At 36.6% G+C, this 20116-nt stretch overlaps 1 long non-coding RNA gene and 1 pseudogene across 1 annotated transcript; one reads left to right on the top strand and one right to left on the bottom strand.

Annotated features, from left to right (window-relative positions):
- Positions 1–1033: 1033 nt before the first annotated feature.
- Positions 1034–1746, top strand: LOC122032746. The gene is made up of 3 exons (XR_006126215.1): positions 1034–1310; positions 1506–1571; positions 1662–1746. It is a non-coding gene; the product is annotated as an uncharacterized LOC122032746 (long non-coding RNA).
- Positions 1747–9778: 8032 nt separating this feature from the next.
- On the bottom strand, positions 9779–15892 carry LOC122031380 (annotated as a pseudogene).
- Between the last annotated feature and the right edge of the window lie 4224 nt (positions 15893–20116).

Below are 20116 nucleotides of genomic sequence, written 5' to 3'. Positions count from 1 at the left end.
CAAATTCCAAACTTTCTTATCCCGCACCTTCCACATATTTCCGCTCCTAAAGATGACCTTCTCCGACTTCCAACCAGGGTGGCTGGTATCAATGACAGTCACATCGGTCCTCGAGCACGCCGACAAGTCCGAGTCCGTCGAACCCCTTGCCGTGCCCCTCTTTCGACACATTTTGGTTCGGCTCTTCTTGGCCTCGGCCACGCTGTTGTCCGCGCTGGAGGGAGGGGAGGCTGTGGGGGGGTTCACGGCACCCGTCGATGCTGTCGGAGACGGATGGAATACAAGCCCTAGGGTTGGGCTACTTCCAGGCGCTCTTCTTGGCCTTGATCCCCGCCGACCCTTCCATGACGAAGAGCTCCGTGAGACCGCCGCTGACGATATCAAAGATCTTCTGCTTCTCATCAAGTGCGGTGACAAGCGAAGGGAGATCGGGGGCCTCTGAGCAGAGGACTGTAAGAGGAAGGTTAAGGCTAGGGTTGGGCAGGGTGGTAGGATCGGTGCTGGGATCAGAGGAGAGGAAGTGATCGAGGTGGTGATGGACAGGGACGGAGAGGCCGTGAGAACTGTGGAGGCGTTGGAGCCAATTGGAGGTGGACTTGGAATTGGAGGCGGTGGCCGTGGAAGTGGCAACAGAGCAGACCATTTCGATCGTTAATGGGAGAAGCTTTCCTTTCCTGCCACTACTCAAACTAATTTGTTCATTAGTTTATTTTCTGATTCTTCCTCCTTTAAGTATCACCTCATTCAAATGATGCTTAGATGTGTTGTACGCTTCACACAAACAATACCCATCTAAGAGGAGCTTCTATTTAGTAATATGAATGTGATAACTTCATGATTGACACTTGTATGTTGATTCATTTCGGATTAACAAGTATTATTCTTTATAATCTTGTTGTCTAATTTGTGTGCCCTTCATATTGTTTCTCATTCCAACCAATTATATTTATTTAGTATATAAGAAATAAGATTGCTTATTAGTTGTATATTTATGTTATCCAATGATCAAACACATGAATTTGTTGTCGGTAATACTTAAAATTAGTACTAGGTGGCCTTTTGTAAGGTGATAAATTTCTTTTTCTTGAAGGAATGATAGATTGGTGAACTAATTAAACTTTCCAATAAATTGTTTTGCATTTTGCTCTATTTCACATAGAAGGCTCACATGTTTAAATGCACTGGCAGCTTGATGTGATAGGGATTGATGAAGCCCAATTCTTTGTGGATCTTTACGATTTTTGCTGCAATGTTGCTGATCGTGATCAGAAAACAGTTATTGTTGCCGGCTTGGATGGTGACTACCTTAGGTAAATCAGCTTCTTTCTTTAGAGAATGACATTTAAGAATCATCGTTAAGCTTCAACTACTTAAGTGGAGTTCATAGTTTTGATATTGATAGTATGATTCTCAAATGGTTGAGCTTTATATTCTGCAATACTGCTCATACTCAAACATGCCATTAGTTATCTTTTTAGCCTCAACAAAACCATGTCTTTTAACAGATGGAGATTTGGTTCAGTGCTTGATATCATTCCGCTAGCTAATTCAGTCACAAAGCTTACAGCAAGGTATGAGTTGTGCGGCCAGCGAGCACTCTTCACTCCAAGGAAAACAGGCGAAAAACAAACTGAACTTATCGGTGTCTCTGATATTTACAGGCGAAAATAAACTAATTTGAATGAGGTGATGAGACTTGGGTTGACAATAAATAAGTACAATCCTACATGACATGAACCAGCAGGTTAGTCTTTTGACTATTGTTATTCTTTCTAAGGACAGTTTATGTGCATTCTTGCCGAGGTTGAAAGTGTATGTTCACATCATATTGGGCCTAGAGAATCAGTAGATGTAAGTACTCTCCATTTATTGCTTAGCAATATTACATTTGTAAAAGGAAACATAGCCTTTTTGTTTAGTATAATCACGTTGTGACTTTTGACCCTGGTTTCAGCCAATAACATAATGGGGGTATGAAATATCGACTATGTTAATTTGGTTTACTAGAGCATGACCAAAAATGGAATTTGTAGATACACTATGTTGCTGTACCTTTTTTCTTTTCTTAGGAAATATCATCAAGTTTTAGGTTCAACTATTTGGATATTGGCTCTCCATTACTCCATGCAAGCATATATTATTCTTGAACATATCTATACCATTTTAATCACATTTTATCTTTATTGGGGTATGTATATGTGCCTGTATTTTGTTGAAAGTTAGGTTTGGAGTCATGAATGAATGTTACTACTTTGGTATATGATTGTAGATTTTCATTCTTAAATGCCTTATCCAACCTATGCAACCTGTGTCAAACTTTCTGTATAGATTTGATCTAGTGGATAGTTAACAAATCCTGCCTAGAAGGTTGATATGGAGAGTGTCTGGTGGATAGTTATTGGATTATAACATTGGTGGACCTGTGGGTTAACTAGATAAAGTAACATCATTATCATTTGGGAACAACTATGTGTAGCCCAATGTTGAAAGTGCTATAGGTGATAAGTGTAGCCTAATAAAGGATAACATTAATGACAATAAGGTTAATTTGTCACAGAAATTCAACAGTACAATGACTTGAATGAATGAATGACTCTCCATTAAACTCAATGCAAGTCTATATCATCCTCGAACATGTCCACACTATTTTATCTTTGTTTTATGTTTATTGAAGTTACACCTAATTGTTACCCTGTGTTTTTTTTTCAGTTTTCTTTTCTTAGTTAATTTTAGAAAATAATATATGTTTGTGTGTGTATATGTATGTATTTTGTTGAAATTTAGGCTTGAAATTTTGATATATAATTGTAGATTTTTCATTCTTAAATACCTTAACCAACCTATGTCACAGGAATATAAGTGTACCTATTTAATGACTTGAATGAATCAATAATCTACAGTGTGCCATATTGATAGGGGAGGCTATAAAAGACTATTATTAATTAAAAGAAAAGAAATTTATATCTAATAAGACAGACTTAATTGACCATATTTATTAAATACAGACCTCATAGATAATAGTATATATGTAGAACGATTGAAGTGAATTTAGTTGGGATTAAAAAAGTATTTTTGTTATAACATGGTAACTGACTTGTAAAGTGGTTACTGAAATTGTATTGTCTCAAATACGTGATAATGTTAGTCAGTTTGGCAAAGTTTTAAATAGCATATGTAAATAATTAAAGAGAAGTCACTGTATAGCATATATATGGCATGCGGGTATATAATGATACATATATCGACGATTAGATTTTTTTCTTTCAAAAACTGATTAATAAATAAATCATATAGTCTACCCAAAGAGTTCGAAACATTGATATATAGAAACATGTCTTATTTAAGATGAAAATATATATCAAAATGACGTCTCCATTGAATTACTCATTCTTTTGTTTTCTATAAAGATGGGAATTTAAAATATTGGTTAGGTTAGAGAAATCTTCTTTTGTTGATTGCCGCAGAAGGTCAACTACATCTTTCATTTGATGCTCTATAAATGGTGGATTTAAATCTCATGCCATATCAAGCGATACAAGAGATACATTACAAATGTATGTTAAGATCAATTCATGGTTATAGAAGAATACTTGACATTCTTGTTTATGTAGTTAGATATAGGATGATATCAACAATACAATACATGGCTCAATGCCTGCAATACATTAAATAGTCTTTTGACTATTGTTCATAAGTTTATTTTTAGCAAGCTTGCTAAACCGGAGGAGTTGAAAGAACCACCAATTAGTTATGGTATTACACAAGATGATTGGAGGGCGTTTGCAATCAGTCGCATGTCTGACGACTTTAAGGTAAGAATTTTAATTTGCTATTTTCAATTAAGTTGATCACAAGCCACTGTTTTAGTTTTAAAGTTGGTATATATGAGGAATGTTCAATTAACTAGAAAGTAAGTGATGAGTAAAAGAAGAGAAGAAAGCAGAATGTATACCTACACCGGCTTACCCGTAAAGGTTATTCACATTTTGCTGATGAAATAGTAAGTATTTCTACTTAATTCAGTAAATATGATCTAGAATCTGCCTATATTTTATTCCTACTAAATCTATTAATGTGATTTATAAAGTTGTTTATATTATACATTTTGATTGTAGGGAGATGAATTATGTGATGATGAAGAGATTAATCGAGCGATTATTTGGAAGAAAGGACGGATGAATAAGAAGGGGCAATTTGAAGGCGATGATTTGAAAATGGCAATAGAAAAGATTGTAAGCAAGTTCATTATGCGTCTTTCCTACTAAATCTATTATGCCTTTATGGTTTTTATTATGCCTCTATCCTTTATTATCGTAACTATAATTTATATTGTTACATTTATGTACACTACATCATTGCAGAAAAAAATCAATTGTTGTACAACAAAATTTGGATCTTTAAACATGAATCTGCATCTGCTTATTTTCAGCAATAATTTGGATACAATTTTCTTTGTATTACAGAATCATTTCACACCCAGAATATCATCAAACTCTGCATCTGTTTATGCATCAAAATTTAATGTTGATGGAGCATTCTAGAGGCCATGAGGAGCACTTTCATCTGAGGAACATTTTGGGCGTGCGAGGGGTGTTGGAGGCCATGTCGCTCCAATATTCTATTTTAATGTTGGAAGCATAGTGAAGAAACATCTTGTTGATGAGCAGTTTATCATTCAGCAAAAGGAGTTGATGGAGGCAAAGATATTAATCTCAGAATAAAATGCACGCATCGTCGAACAAAATTCACGCATATCAAATCAAGATTCACGCATACAGAAACTTGAAGCAATGTTCAGAAAGGGTGCATGCGACTTAGATACTGATGAAAAAGGTAGTTGCTCAGTATACTGCTTTGTGGTTTTTATGCAAAATGCACATCCTCAAGCTTTGAGATCTTACTAGAGTGTTGCTGCTGTAATGTTGAGACATAAGGTACATGACTTGCTCTATGATTCCTTCTTTCTGTTGCTGCTGTTAGCTATTCGATCTAGCTGCTTTCACATAATACATGGTTTAAGATATAATGTCAAGTTTATATATTCATCAACTTTTTTCATGCTCACTTGCTTGACTACTCATGAAAATGTGAAGCGGCAACGTTTCTCGTGCTTATTTGGCCATTCTTTTACTTAAACATTTCAGAAGGCCCAGATTTATGTACGTACTTCACAATTTGGTTTCTACTATACAAAAGATGCAAAGCTGCAAGAAGTTTATAATTATTTATACATGTTGATAAGTTTTCTACTTTTGGAGCTTGTTTGTTTCAATTATCAATTTAGTTTGTAGTGGTTTATTAGATTTATCCATTTCAATTATCAGTTTGCAATGATTATCAGTTTATACATGCATGTTTCTACTTTTTTCTATGGCTTTAACTATATTTTATTTTCAAAAAAGGGAGAAAGCTGGGTTTGCAAGCTAAGTCTATGAAATTCTGTATGCAGAAAATGGACTAGTACGTGAAGATTGTTGTGGTCTGATAAATTTAATTTTATGGTCTTATCTTTTGGGGTTATGGTCTGATAAACTACTTGTGGTCATGTTTGGATAGCTTGTAGTAATTGTAGAAGTTTATAAATTTAAGTGAATGTACATATATGTTGTACCAGTTTTTGATTGAGACAAGATGTATAAAAGACAACTGAATGTATATATGTTGAAAACGGTTTTTGTGAATGTATATATGTTGTACCAGTTTGTGTGCAAAAGAATTATAATGTTTTATCAATTCGCGATGCATTTTCTAATCAACATAGACAACGATTTTTTAACCGTTGTGAAAAGTATTCAAAGACAATGATTTTAAACTAAATTTTGAAGAAAGACAACAGTGTATTTGTTGTCAAAAGCATATCTGCGATCAAATTTGTGCAAAACTGGCAATTACAACGATTTTATACTGTTGCAGAACTGTTGTCTTTGATATTAAAAGACAACACTTTAAATCCGTTGCATGACTGTTGTCTAATGTGGTCAAAGACAACGGTTTTAAACCGTTGTCTTTTACCACACATTTAACAACAGTGTCAGTTACAACGGGTTTAAAGGGCCTATGACAATGGTTTTTAACCGTTGTATTTTAATGTTTTTGTTGTAGTGTATAATCAAATGAGCTCAATATCTCATATTGACTCATTTGGGCATGACCATGCACTTAGTGGTCTCTCTCTATCAAGAATAACGATGTCACTCCCGTTATATAGGAGGGATAGATCCCATCTACATCACTCACATCCCTCCGCATAATTTGTTACATACCCAGTAATCACCTTTATAGTCCACCCAGTTACGGGTGACATTTGACGAAGCCAAAGTATGCAACTTCTTATGTAGGGAACCATGGTGACTTCAGGTCCAAGGACTAATAGTCATACTAATAGCCACTTGAGAAAGTATATGACACTCATATAACCATCCATGATACTTTCTCATGGCGGGTCATTCAGTATACATTATCCAATGCATACTCATGTGTCAACTTGATATCTCTATATCCATGACTTATGAGATCAAGTCATCGAGTTGACCTACATGCTAGTCTCGTCGCATTAACATTGTCCCTGAATGTTAATACTTGACTAGGAATGATTAAGAGTAGTGTTCTCTATATCATCTCACTATCGATTCAACCAATCGATTGATATAGATAATAACCTTCTAATCAAGGACGCTATTATACTTAGTTATTTGACACCAATACAAGTAAGTATAATAACCAAAACAAATGTCTTTATATACATAGGAATATGATACAATGAGTCCATACAACAATCATCATCTGATGCTGACTTATGTGTCATCAAATACACATAACAATATCTACTGAAGTCATCAGTAAAGGTAATGAAGTACCTAGAACCACCTTTGGCAGCGACATTGAAAGGGTCACATACATCACTATGTATAAGTCCTAACAAGTCAGTCACTCTTTCGCTGTGTCCACTAAAGGGAGTCTTGGTCATCTTACCTAGTAGGCATGACTCGCATGTCTCATATGATTCAAAATAAAATGAGTTCAGCAAACCATCTTTATGGAGCTGGGATAAGCGTTTGTCATTTATATGACCTAAGCGACAGTGCCAGAGATAGGTTTTGTTCATTTAATTTGATTTGAACCTTTTGGTATTTATGTTATAGATGGGGTTCTCTAAGTCTATAATATAGAGTCCGTTCATCAGAGGTGCACTACAATAGAACATATCATTTAAATAAACTGAACAATATTTGTTCTTTATTATAAATGAAAAACCTTTCTTGTCCAAACAAGAAACTGAAATTATGTTCTTAGTAAGAGCAGGCACATAACAACATTCATCTAGTTCTAGTACAAGCCCAGAGGGCAGAGATAGATAGTAAGTCCCTACAACAACAGTAGCAACACGTGCTCCATTGGCTACTTGTAGGTCCACCTCACCCTTCGTCAATGCCCTGCTATTTCTCAATGCCTGCACATTAGTACAAATGTGAGAAGCACATCCGGTACCTAATACCCATGATGAAGAAATAGATAGATTGACATCGATAACATATATACCTAAAGTAGAAGTCTCACTTCTCTTCTTCTTAAGATCTTCCAGGTAAACTTTACAGTTCCTCTTCCAGTGCCCGGTCTGACTGCAATAGAAGCAGGTAGCATCTTTGGCAACCCCTCTTTTGGATTTCAGTGTCTTGCCTTTGCCCTTGGCTTGGGACTTTCCCTTACCTTTAGGCTTGCCCTTTCCTTGTGCCTTTGCACCAACAAAATGGAGTTGGGCTTAACCTTCTTAAGGTTGAGATCAGCAGTTCTTAACATGCTTAGCAGCTCAGGCAGGGGTTTATCAATTTGTTCATGTTGTAATTTAGAATAAATTGATTGCAACTATCCGACAAGCATTGCAAGATTAAGTCAGTGGCTAGCTCTTGGCCAAGGGGAAATCTCAACCTCTGTAGGTTTTCTATGTACCCAATCATCTTGAGTACATATGGACCTACGGGAGTCCCGTCTTGCATCTTGCACTGAAACAGTGCCTTAGAGATCTCGAATCTCTCATGCCTAGCATGTCCTTGATATAGTTGACGAAGATATTCAACCATATTATAAGCACCCATCAACTAGTATTGCTTCTGAAGCTCAGAGTTCATGGTCGCGAGCATGAGACAGGACACATCTAATGCGTCACCTTGATGCTTCTTATAAGCATCACGGTCAGCTCGCGTGGCAGTGGCAGGAGGTGCCTCGGGAATGGGCATCTCCAGGATGTACAGTTTCCTTTCTTGAGTGAGAACAATTCTCAGGTTTCGATACCAGTCTAGGAAATTAGCTCCATTGAGTTTGTCCTTATCAAGGATAGAACGCAGGGAGAAGGTGTTCGTGTTTGACGACATGGCAATCTACAACAGAAAATGCAGAAAATAAATATCATATTCCACTAATCATTTAATTAGGCCTTTAACTAAATGATGCTCCCATTGAATTATAGAACTTTTGTAGAATCAAGTCATGGATGTAGTCAAACCACACCTACTAGATTCTAACCAACTAGCTATAATTCTTGCGGGACAAGATCCACATCATACTACGCCTTGAGTTAGCTTTAGCTAAATTGCCCAAGACTTAGTATGATCGGTAGGTAACTAATTACCAATTACATCTCTATGCAACTCTTGTTTATAGGATCAAGATCCGCATGTATATTAAAACTTGAGTTAGCTTTGGATAAATCGCCCAAGAGTTAATATAAATGTGATTTTGACCTATCAACTAACAATTGAAAAATGCCTATAGTTAAACCCGATCCAATTGAGTTTAACTAGTTTTACTCAATCTGATTGAGTTTGTACTCACCCAGGCGTTGATACGCGGGACCAAGATTGTCCCTCCGCACCCTACCAGGATAATATGTGTTGCTCTGCTTTGGCCACTACAAGAAAAAAGTCAAACAACAACGGTTTTTCACCGTTGTCGTAGGCCATTTTGAACTGTTGTTAAAGACCGTGTTGTTAAAAGGGGTGGCAAAAGACAACAGTTTTTAACCGTTGTCTTTGAAGGCAAAGACAACATTTTTTACAACGGTGAAAAATTGTTGTCTTTTCCTTCAAAGACAACAGTTTTTCACCGTTGTCTTTCAGCGTATGCCTAGGCTCTTCAACAACAGTTTTGAACTGTCTACGACAATGGCTAAAAACCGTTGTCTTTTTTGCCAATGACATCGGTTTGACAACGGTTAAAAACCGTTGTCTTTTTTGCCAATGACATCGGTTTGACAACGGTTAAAAACCGTTGTCTTTTTAGCGAACAATGTTAATTAACATCAGTTTGACAATGATTTTTCACTGTTGTCTTTTAACGCCATTGACAACAGTTTGACATATTTAAACTGATGTCTTTGGGTAAAATATACAACATGTTGACAATAAATAAAAAATTTATTAATCTTTTCCTACTCAACAATTTATAAAAAACATCATCATCCAGTGCAAATTTCATCCAGTGCAAATCATCTAGTGCAAATTTCATTGATAAAAAACCTACAATCCAAACATAATCAATATTTACAATGCAAATTTCATTAAAGTACCAAACATCATCATCCAAACATCATTAAAGTACAAAACATCAACATTCAAACATCACAAAAGTTTACAAAACAAAATAGTACCCATAACAATATATCACACATATATATAAAATCCAAAATATCTTATTTTGTTGGATCAAGTCTTCTCTACCTGTGCATCTTCTAAACAGCCTGTGCATCTTCTAAACACCATATCAATAACTGCAGCCTTTTCTGGTTTCTCCTCCCTCCTAGCTTCTCTTTTCTTCTCCTTTCTGGGTACGGGATCATTATCTTTTCCCTAAGGTAAATAGCATATGATTGCAAGTTAAGTCATTTCCCAAGAGTAAATGGCATAAAGATGATAATGACAAAGACGCTGTACACAATTGAATATGATAACAATACTTCTTTCTAGGTACAAATTAAAATTACTGCATAACTCACTTTCAGTTCAAGTTATCTACAAAATATCATTGATCAAGAACCTACAATCCAAACATCATTAAAGTACCAAACATCAACATCCAAACATCACCAAACTTTACAAAACTAAATAGTACCCATAACAATATATCACACATATATATGCCAAAGTATATTGTTTTGTTGGATCAAATCTTCTCTACTTGTGCAATTCCTGTGATTAAAGTACCAAAACTGGCTAAGTATATAACACCCTTTTACTTCCTGTGAAAATAAAAATCACATGATTTTAATCCAATTCAACAACAAGTCTAGCTAGTCTCCAGTATATATTTTTATCACCAACATTAGAGGTTGTAATATGTCAAGAGCTACTGGACCTTTGACATGTTTATACAAAGAGTTAAGTTTGCTTATTACACCAATATGCGTATCAAGTGTGAAAGGATTTATACAAAGAGTTAAGTTTGTTTATCCAACTGATGGGACTTTCCTGAGACAAGGAGCCTGCGAATACCCAGAACCAACTAATTACTCTTAACTTAGATAAATATGAAACATAACAGAATGATGCTTACCATGAAGATGCTCTTTCAGTGCTCCATTATGCATAAACTCATATACAAGAATGCTTTTGCCTTCTTGCTGGCAGTAACCGAGAAATTCAACCAGATTTCTGTGATGTATTCTTGAAAGTAGAGAAACCTGGAACAAATTTTATTGGTCAAACTGGTGCAATAATAACTTAGTGCAATCCTTCAGCAAGCTACCATAAACACACTTTATGAAGAACCTTAAGCATATCTTTTTGGTTTGGCTAAGCAATCATCTAAGCAATTAAGAGTAACCCTTTTACCCAAAGCTATGTAAACGGCTACCTCACTTGAGAACTGTCTGTTTCCCTGACAAGAATCATTGGTTTGAACTTTGACGGCAATTTCTTTTCCGTTTTTCAACTTTCCATAATACACTGTCCCATAGCCCCCAGAACCAACTTTTTTAGCAAAGTTTTCTGTGGCATCGTTGATTTCAGATAACCAATATCTATGTGCTGTTTCAATGCCAAATCCTCCGAAAGAAGCACTTAACTCTTGGAATGGTTGGGGAGGTGGAAGATCATCTGCAAATGAAAAAACAATATCTTTAATTCATATACATGTTTCAGACAAAAGTTAGTCAGTTGTATTGAGTCGTACCTACCTTCTCTTGAAAATAGTCTAAGTTTCTTGGGGATACGCCTCAAAATAGCATACCCAAGTTTGATAATTGTAATTTCATTGGAAAGTAGGACTTAAAGAGATATTCAACACAATCTAATAAGAAATACCCACGTGAAAACTATATTTTTGCCAAGAAGATGACCAGGTACTGTTCCGGACAGCATATTGTTCTGCACGTACCTGCAAGCTCAATAGTTACTTCATGCTGGAGTTGGTGCTAGACAAAGCCAAACGTTAAAAGAGAACAAATTTGGGCAAACATTGATGTTCGTTAAATGACAATATAATGGCAAGAAAGGACATACAGTTCTTGTAAATTTGATAGGCCATCCAAAAATGATAGATCACCAGTTAACTTATTGTTCTCAAGGTGACTGCAAAAAAACAATTCAAAAAGTCTAGCGAATGATTAAGTGTTTGATATATAAACCAGCAATATTTATATATTACATGTTTCTGAGACTTAAGCATGCACCGAGAGCAGGTATATGGCCACAAAGCACGTTTCCATCAAGCCATCTGAAATATTTGAATTTGACACAGTGACAAGGAATCATTAAATCCATCAACAGTTGTGCCGAATGAAATAAATTGACTTGGAACAGAAGTAGATTCTAACTTACAATTCGACTAGGCCAGTTAAACTAGCAAGCTCTGCAGGTATATTCCCCGTCAAATTTCTCCCTGATAGTCTACTGTTCATTATACGAATCTATTCATTAGTTCACGCGGCGAGAAGATAGCTAAAATTTGTACATTAGCAACAATTCATAGGTCAGCTAGAGAAACTGGAAATCATGCATGGGAAAGCAAAGCAAACATGACAAAGACCAATGAGAGTTAGAGAAGCATTCAGTACATTGAAACAATTTGTGGTTGCGGATCTGAATTACATTGAACCCATGACCATGGAGCTGGTAAGCATGGATCTCCACCTTCTTGTGCCCAAACTTCTTTTGGGTAATGTGATACAAAGCTTTCCATGGTCAGTGCTGAAGAGAAAAGAGGTATAAAGGATACACTCTAAAAGAAAACAGTGTTGCTCTAGATTACCAAATTAACAAGATATTTCTTTACTTACCGTCTAGGGATCCATAATTTATCTCCATATACTTGTATATCTCAAAAGCATTTAAGATAGGTCCCTTGGATGAATCATTTGTTTTCTTAAAAGCAAAAGACAAGACAAAAGGGAGACTTATATTATATGATCCCGGTTCATATAGCCAAAAGGGAGAATTTTCAAAAGTTTAACTTGAAAAGAATAGTCAGACCTCCAAGTGAAATCACAGTCCAGATTTTTCAATACAAGGGTCCTAACAATTTAAAGAATAAACTCATTGAAAGAAAAAAAACACACCTTTTGGTTAAAATTCCATCTCTCCCTTGATGGAATAAAGTCCTCTCCATTGCCAACTCTGAGCTGCAACATTTGTTTTAGTTGTCATAAATAACCTCAAATAATACGTAAAAGTATAAATACAAAACATAAAACCATATCCGGGGAGGATGTAATACTATGCCTCCTATTTGAGTAAAAGCAGTGGCAATGCTAACGCCACATGCATGTAGGAGTGGGTTAGGATCATAATTATTGAACCTCAAAGCCTATCATCCAAGGATAAGCATGAAAAAAATAGCGTACAGGTCATACCAACAAAACCAATCTTAAAGATCGGCACATACCTCACTGAGGACACTCATTCGTTGTTGAGGCTTCAGCCTTGACTTTTCCACCAAGGAAGCTCATTGAAATGTTGACAGTGATTTGGTATATCTTTGTAGTGAAATGCTTCATTACATATGGTTCGAAAATTCTTTATTACAGCGATTTGGTATATAAAAGCAGCTTTTCCTAGTTTTTAAAATAATGCTTCATTGCATATGGTTCAAAAATTCTTATAAGCCAATTGATTGCAAAATGCTAACAAATAATGAAACAACACAACTAGAAAAAACTCACATTTCATCTTTGCAAGGCTTGCCACTTATCCCAATGATTTTAAATTCTTGATTTGTATGAGTTGTCTTCACTCTCGAATTTTCAAAGCTCTTCTAGCCTAGCAACAACAAACAGTGAAAAAATAATCTTAGTAGACATAATATGAAGAATGAAACAAGCAAGCTAAAACAAGTTGCCTCAATAGGTATATTATATATAGGCATTCAATAACCTAGAAAATAAAAATAAAGAACAAATTCTTAATCACCTTGTTCCAGTCCAGTTGGTATGCATCCTTGACATTTTGATTTGCAAGTAGAAAGCCAACCACTAGTCCAGGACACACAGTCATAATAGTAGAGACATCTATATTCAATAAATAAGAAAGATAATAATATTTTTAAAACAATAAAGTTTTTAGGAAGACTTATGAATACTAAGTAACAGTAGTATAAACAAGAAGACATCTATAATGTCTTCTTTATGGGAAGACTTATGAATTCTAAGTAACAGTAGTCTCAGTTTTTGAAACAAACTGTATCAAACAATGGAAGGGAAGGGAAAAAATGTTACCGGAAGGGAGAGTTTTGTGGTTGTGGCCACTACTAACATTCAAACGCCTTCCAGTGAGAATTTGTTGTCGGTCGAACATTTGGAAGAATCCAGTCATGCACCCTATTTGCCTCTGCAACTCTGGATTGTCATGCTCAACAGCAAATGCTTATAGAAACTTTGCTGACATATTTCTCTTCCTGCAACTACAAAATCCGAAATAGAACCAGAACACTCGGGCCAGAAATTAGATTAGGGTTTAGCAAAATACTTACCTCCTTTAATTTGTTCTACAATATTTGCTGACAAACACGCCAGCATTCACCCTTCACCATCAGTGCCCCTGATGCTACTTCTACCAAAGCAGTCTCACTGCATTAGAATGATATTATGCACCTAGCTAAAAGAAATCCCTTTTCCTATTTCCAGTCCCCAACCGAACTCAGCTTCTCTCCAAAACTTCCCTCCCTGGCTGGACTACCAACCACACCGAAGAAAATGGGCAGGTACACCTTCAATAAGAAAGGCACATGAGGAGAAGAAAAACAAAAAAAATACAGAAAAGGAAGCAACTTCAACACATTAGCCACTCCCTGTGACAGGTGCACCACCATAAACAAAAACAATAATAGAAATAAAAAAAATTAAAACAAAACTTGTTGCCTTCCTGTAGCTCCAATTTCCTTTTGTTGTTATCGACTAGAGAAGCAATGTGTGCAAGGAAGGTGTCATAGGTAGGGAGTTCAGACGGGAGGAAACTAACAAGGCATGGATGTGGGGTTTTGCGATCCCAAGGATGGTGAAAGATTCCAATGGGGGATGAACTTGGAATTGAATGGAATGGATTGTTCTTTTAGTTAATTCCTTATTGGAATGGGAATTGTCCAATAAAGTATAGAAACGCAGAGGCAGGAATTACTGGGCAAAATTTAGGACCAAAAATATACTAGAATACACGATACAAAAGAAGACTGTTGCTGCAACAGAAGAAATACAAAAGAAATATGCAGAGGCAGGAATTTCCACCTGTATTCCAAGCCAAATTGTGGTTAACTAGCATACATATATGATAATTATTTGTATGAAAGATAGTTCATTTATCTCACAAGGATCATATATGCTAAGAATCCTACATAGTTGTAGTGTTTTTTTGCTTCAAAGAGTTAGGTTCAATGAATTTGAGTGGTTAGTGCAAATCAAGTACAACATCTCATAGAAGATTAAAGCGTTCCACAGTATTGTACTCTTCTCAATGGTTGCTCGGAGATCAGATAAGGAAATGACTTACTAGATACTCTAAAAGGATAACCATATATAAACAACTTCCGTCCTTGCACTTGTGAATTCTGGAATTCCAAGCTCTAATCTTTTGGTGATGTAAATTTAAGAAATCAGCAAATGTAATACAAATAAAGAGTAAATCTAAATTACTTTTGCACCGTATAAAGTGTGATATAACCATTCATATTGGAACTTAGACAATACATTTATATATGGAGATGTAGTGTCGATGCTGATCTACCACAGACCAAAATAACACCACTGCGTTTCTATACTTTATTGAATAATTTTCCACATATAACCTCTGAACATTAAAACCACTAGTCCAAGTCAATAAAGTTTTTAAGATTGTTTTGAAAAAATAATTGTCTCACAAGAAGAAATTCCCTAAAAATGTATTAGGGAATGTCCTCATACGGTTCGGCTATTAGACCTATTTGCTGTGGAAGTTGAGCAAAGGAAGAATTAATCTACCTGAAGAAGCGCCTTGATGACTTCCGGAGTGAGGATGGATTCCAACACGGGATCCTTCTGAAGGGAGATCAAAACATCTACGAAATCTTTCTCATCATGCGACGACACTCGCTCTTCATGTTCCTTGATAACTTGATCTAGCAGATCGTCCCACCTCTTATGGTTCTTCTTCACTCGCGCCACCTTGCCGAGCAACCAATCCACCCAACCGAGCCACGGGAGGTAATCCCCGAGATAAATCTTGGCCAACAGCACCGAGTTCTCTGAGATGAGCTTCGAGAACAACCCTTTCTTCCCTTCGAACTTCTTCCCCGTGACTATCCGACACAGGATGTCATTGGAGAAGACAAACAGGATGGGGGACATGTCGATCTCCGCTGTCGATCCACGGGAGCAGATGGCGGCAACCATGGTGGCCACCTCCTGCTCGCGAACCAGAGCGTAGGACTGTACCATCTTGGGGCTCAGTAGGTGGAGGGTGCATATCTATCGGCGTTGCCTCCACTCATCGTCGTAGGGGGCGAAGGCCATGTCGCTGCAACCATCGAGGAGGATGCAGGTGACGGTGGTGGAGGAGCGGCTGGCACAGATGTGATCGTGGGTGCGGAGGACATCCCGGGCAGCATCGGGGGAGGAGACGACGAGGGTCGGGATGCGGCCGAGGCAGAGGCAACGCCTAGAGCCATATGAGAGAAAGATCATACGAGGAGAGAGGTTTAGGGTTCAGGTAGGCTAAGGGGGGAAAATAGTGCGCCAAAAATTTTTCGACCACTGCTACAACAAAAAGGACGTAGGGGGAAAACGGCGAAAGAATAAAGTCAAAGACAACGGTTTATTAAAACTGTTGTCTTTGACCCCTAAAAAAATGTTTAAAGACAACAGTTTTAGAAAACTGTTGTAAAAGGTGTTGTTGATTTTACAAAAAGTCGCTCAACAACAACGGTTTTTATAAAACTGTTGTCTTTTATTTTTTTCAGGCGCTCAAAGACAACGGTTTTGCTAAAAACCGTTGTCTTTTACCAAATTAACAACAGTTTCTTCTAAAACCGTTGTCTTTATGGTGTTCTCTTTTAACAATTTTGTTGTAGTGGGCAGATTCAACAACAACATGTGATTGAGGTAGTGATGGGTATCACGGCATGGTAGGCATTATGAGTTAACGCAATTAAGATCTAATCTAATCGTTGGTGTGTATCATATACTCGATTTAGATCTAATCTAATCGTGGTGCATCATATACGCGATTTAGATCTAATCTAATCGTTAAGGCACTAATTAATTACTCTACTCTAGCATGCATCACATACACACACACAAGAAATTAATTAAATTGTGATTATTCATGGCCCTACTACGATCTTCTCAAGCCAATGAGAAGATTGGATGGTCAACCTAGGGTCAACAGCTTCTCCAAGCTCCTCCCTTTGACCGCCATGTGTTGCTCGCACCCTCCTCGTAACTCCTCCTCAAGTGGACCTTCCACCGCTCCAATTTTGTACATTACAAATTTGAAACTCGAGTTACATTCGAGTCTAAACTATTTTATAATAGGAAATAAAATAGAAAGACACGACACGCAGGTCGCGTATCACATATACAACACGCACAATCATACAAAAATGGCGCGCAAGCCATATTATGAATTTCAACACATACAACCAATCCAATTCGGGTTTTTGGACCATGACCATCACAAATCATACATAATTCTAAATTATGTATTTTATATAAATTTCTGTGATTTTATTACATTTTTTATGATTTTATGAGTCGCAACTTCCCGACGGACCTTTTTAGCGGTTTTCGGGTGCGATCGCGGGACAATGCCCCTTGCGGAGTTAGGGGCAGCACCCCTTCTCGTGAAATGAGTCTCACGAGTGTCCCATGATGATCTTACAGTGCCCTAAGCCACTGTCCCAAAACATTTTGGGCGAGACCTTGCCGTTTCGGAAGTTGTTTCTCGGTAGTCGAAGCCTACAAGTGACCAAACACTTGTTGCTTCGCTTCTACGAGAAAAATACCCATAAAATACATAAAAATAGTAAATATACAGAAACTTATAAATCTAGAGTTTTTTCATAAAAACCAAAATAAAACATGTACACGCTTCGCACGTGATTCTGATACCACTGTTGAGACTTTCGAGCCGCAAAAACCACTTTTTGCGTTGCGGAAACCCCAAAGTCCCATGCCACCGGATCCGTGCGAAGATTAAAAGAACAAAAATTTCATGTACATGTTTTCTAATTTAGATCTACATGTTAAGGAATTTATACCTTTGATGCGAAGCTCTTCGCTTATCCCACTGGTCCGAGGTTCGCCGGATCTCAAGGGTGTCAAGTGAACACCCCTCTATGTGTATCCACAAGAACAAAAAGGTGGAGAAGAAACCTTAGAGTGTGCTAACACTCTTGAAGGTTTCGGCCAAGGTGGAGGAGAGGGAGAGAAGAAGAAGCAAGGAGGAAGAAGATGAAATCAATGAGCACAAAATTGTAACTCACTCCCATTCAAGGTGGCCGACCATTTTAGAGGTTTTTAAACCTCTATGGAATATCAAGAGTCACAACTCTTGATCTCTCTCATGATGTGGCACACACATAAGACAACCTTGATGATGTGGAACATCATCGTTGGTCCACCTTATGCCAACTCACAAATGAGATGACAAATGGTCAAGTCAAACTTGACCCTTCATCTTCCCTCTTAAGTCAAGTCAAACTTGACCTCTTCTCTCCCATAGTTGATCAAATCTAATCATTTAATTCAAACTAATTTAATTTAATGAATCTATATTTATTGAATTAAATTAACTCAATGAATCCAAATCTAATTAGACTCATTTAATACATGAACCAAATTGAGTCCAACGAACTCAATTAGTTTAATTTGGATTACTCTTAATCCAATTTGGTTCATCACATGAACCTAATCCTCTTGGTTCATCATATGAACCTAATCTCCATCTAATTGCCCTTTGTGTGTACCCCTATAGGTTCTTGTAACGTTGGCAATGCTCCTAAACTCATTTAGAAACATAAGTAATGAGCGGTATCTAGGAACACATCATTACTACCCAAGTTATAAGATTGTTGAGATCCAACATCACCTTGTGACTACTAATTGTGACTCTTCACAATATATGATAATGCCCTTCTATCCTTGACATCTACATTGATCAATTTGAGGCATAGACGATATCATCCTCTGATCAATCTAAATCTTGAACTCCAAGTAGACTCACTATAATCAAATGAGCTCAATATCTCATATTGACTCATTTGGGCATGACCATACACTTAGTAGTCTCACTCTATCAAGAATAACAATGTCACTCCCGTTATATAGGAGGGATAGATCCCATCTATATCACTCACATCCCTCCGTATAATTTGTTACATATCCAGTAATCGCCTTTATAGTCCACCCTGTTATGGGTGACATTTGACGAGGCCAAAGTATGCAACTCCTTATGTAGGGAACCATGGTGACTTCAGTTCTAAGGACTAATAGTCATACTAATAGTCACATAAGAAAGTATATGACACTCATATAACGATCCATGATACTTTCTCTTGGCGGGTCATTCAGTATACATTCTCCAATGCATACCCATGTGTCAACTTGATATCTCTATATCCATGACTTATGAGATCAAGTCATCGAGTTGACCTACATGCTAGTCTCGTCGCATTAACATTGTCCCTGAATGTTAATACTAGACTAGGAATGATTAAGAGTAGTGTTCTCTATATCATCTCACTATCGATTCAACTAATCGATTGATATAGATAATAGCCTTCTACTCAAGGATGCTATTATACTTAGTTATTTGACACCAATACAAGTAAGTATAATAACCAAAACAAATGCCTTTATATACATAAGAATATGATACAATGAGTCCATACAACTATGATCATATAATTGGCTCTAGGACTCTAACTAACACCTAACACATATAACTACTGCCAATAAAATCTTAGGTCGACTTGCAGTTAGGTATAATAGACTTCCTATTACACTCCTATATTATTTCAAATCTACAGGTTTTCCTTCTAAATCAGAGTCAATTTTAATATTAGTTGTCATTGGGATATTTATATTTTTAGAGTTGTCCATTCCAAACTTTTTAATTAATTCCTTAGCATATTTGGTTTGAAAAATATGAATTCCTTCTTTTGTTTGTTTTATCTGTAAACCTAAGAAAAAAAATTAAGTTATCCTACTAGGCTCATTTCAAATTTATTTTTCATTACTTTAGTAAATTCTTTTAGGAATTTAGTATTTTTTGAGCCAAAGATGATGCCATCTACATAAATTTAAGCTATAAAGATATCTTTTTCTAAGATTTTAACAAAAAGGGTTTGGTCTATTTGGCCCTGGTTAAATCCCTTTGATATTAGGTATGTTGAAAGCCATTCATGTCATGCTCTAGGTGCTTGTTTTAGTCTATATAAAGCTTTCTTTAGCCTAAGGATATGATTTGGGTAGTCTAAATCTTCAAATCCTGGGGGTTGATTTACATAAACTTCTTCTTTAATTAACCCATTTAGGAATGCATATTTTACATCCATTTGATATAACTTAAATCCCTTATGTGTTGCATAGGCTAGCAGCATCCTTATGGATTCAAGTCTGGCTATGAGTATATAGGTTTCATCACAATATAACCCTTCTGGT

This window comes from Zingiber officinale, chromosome 11A (genome assembly GCF_018446385.1).
Source record: "Zingiber officinale cultivar Zhangliang chromosome 11A, Zo_v1.1, whole genome shotgun sequence".
NCBI lineage: Eukaryota > Viridiplantae > Streptophyta > Magnoliopsida > Zingiberales > Zingiberaceae > Zingiber > Zingiber officinale.
Note: the sequence above shows the minus strand (reverse complement) of the source record. Positions and strands in the feature narration are given on the sequence as shown.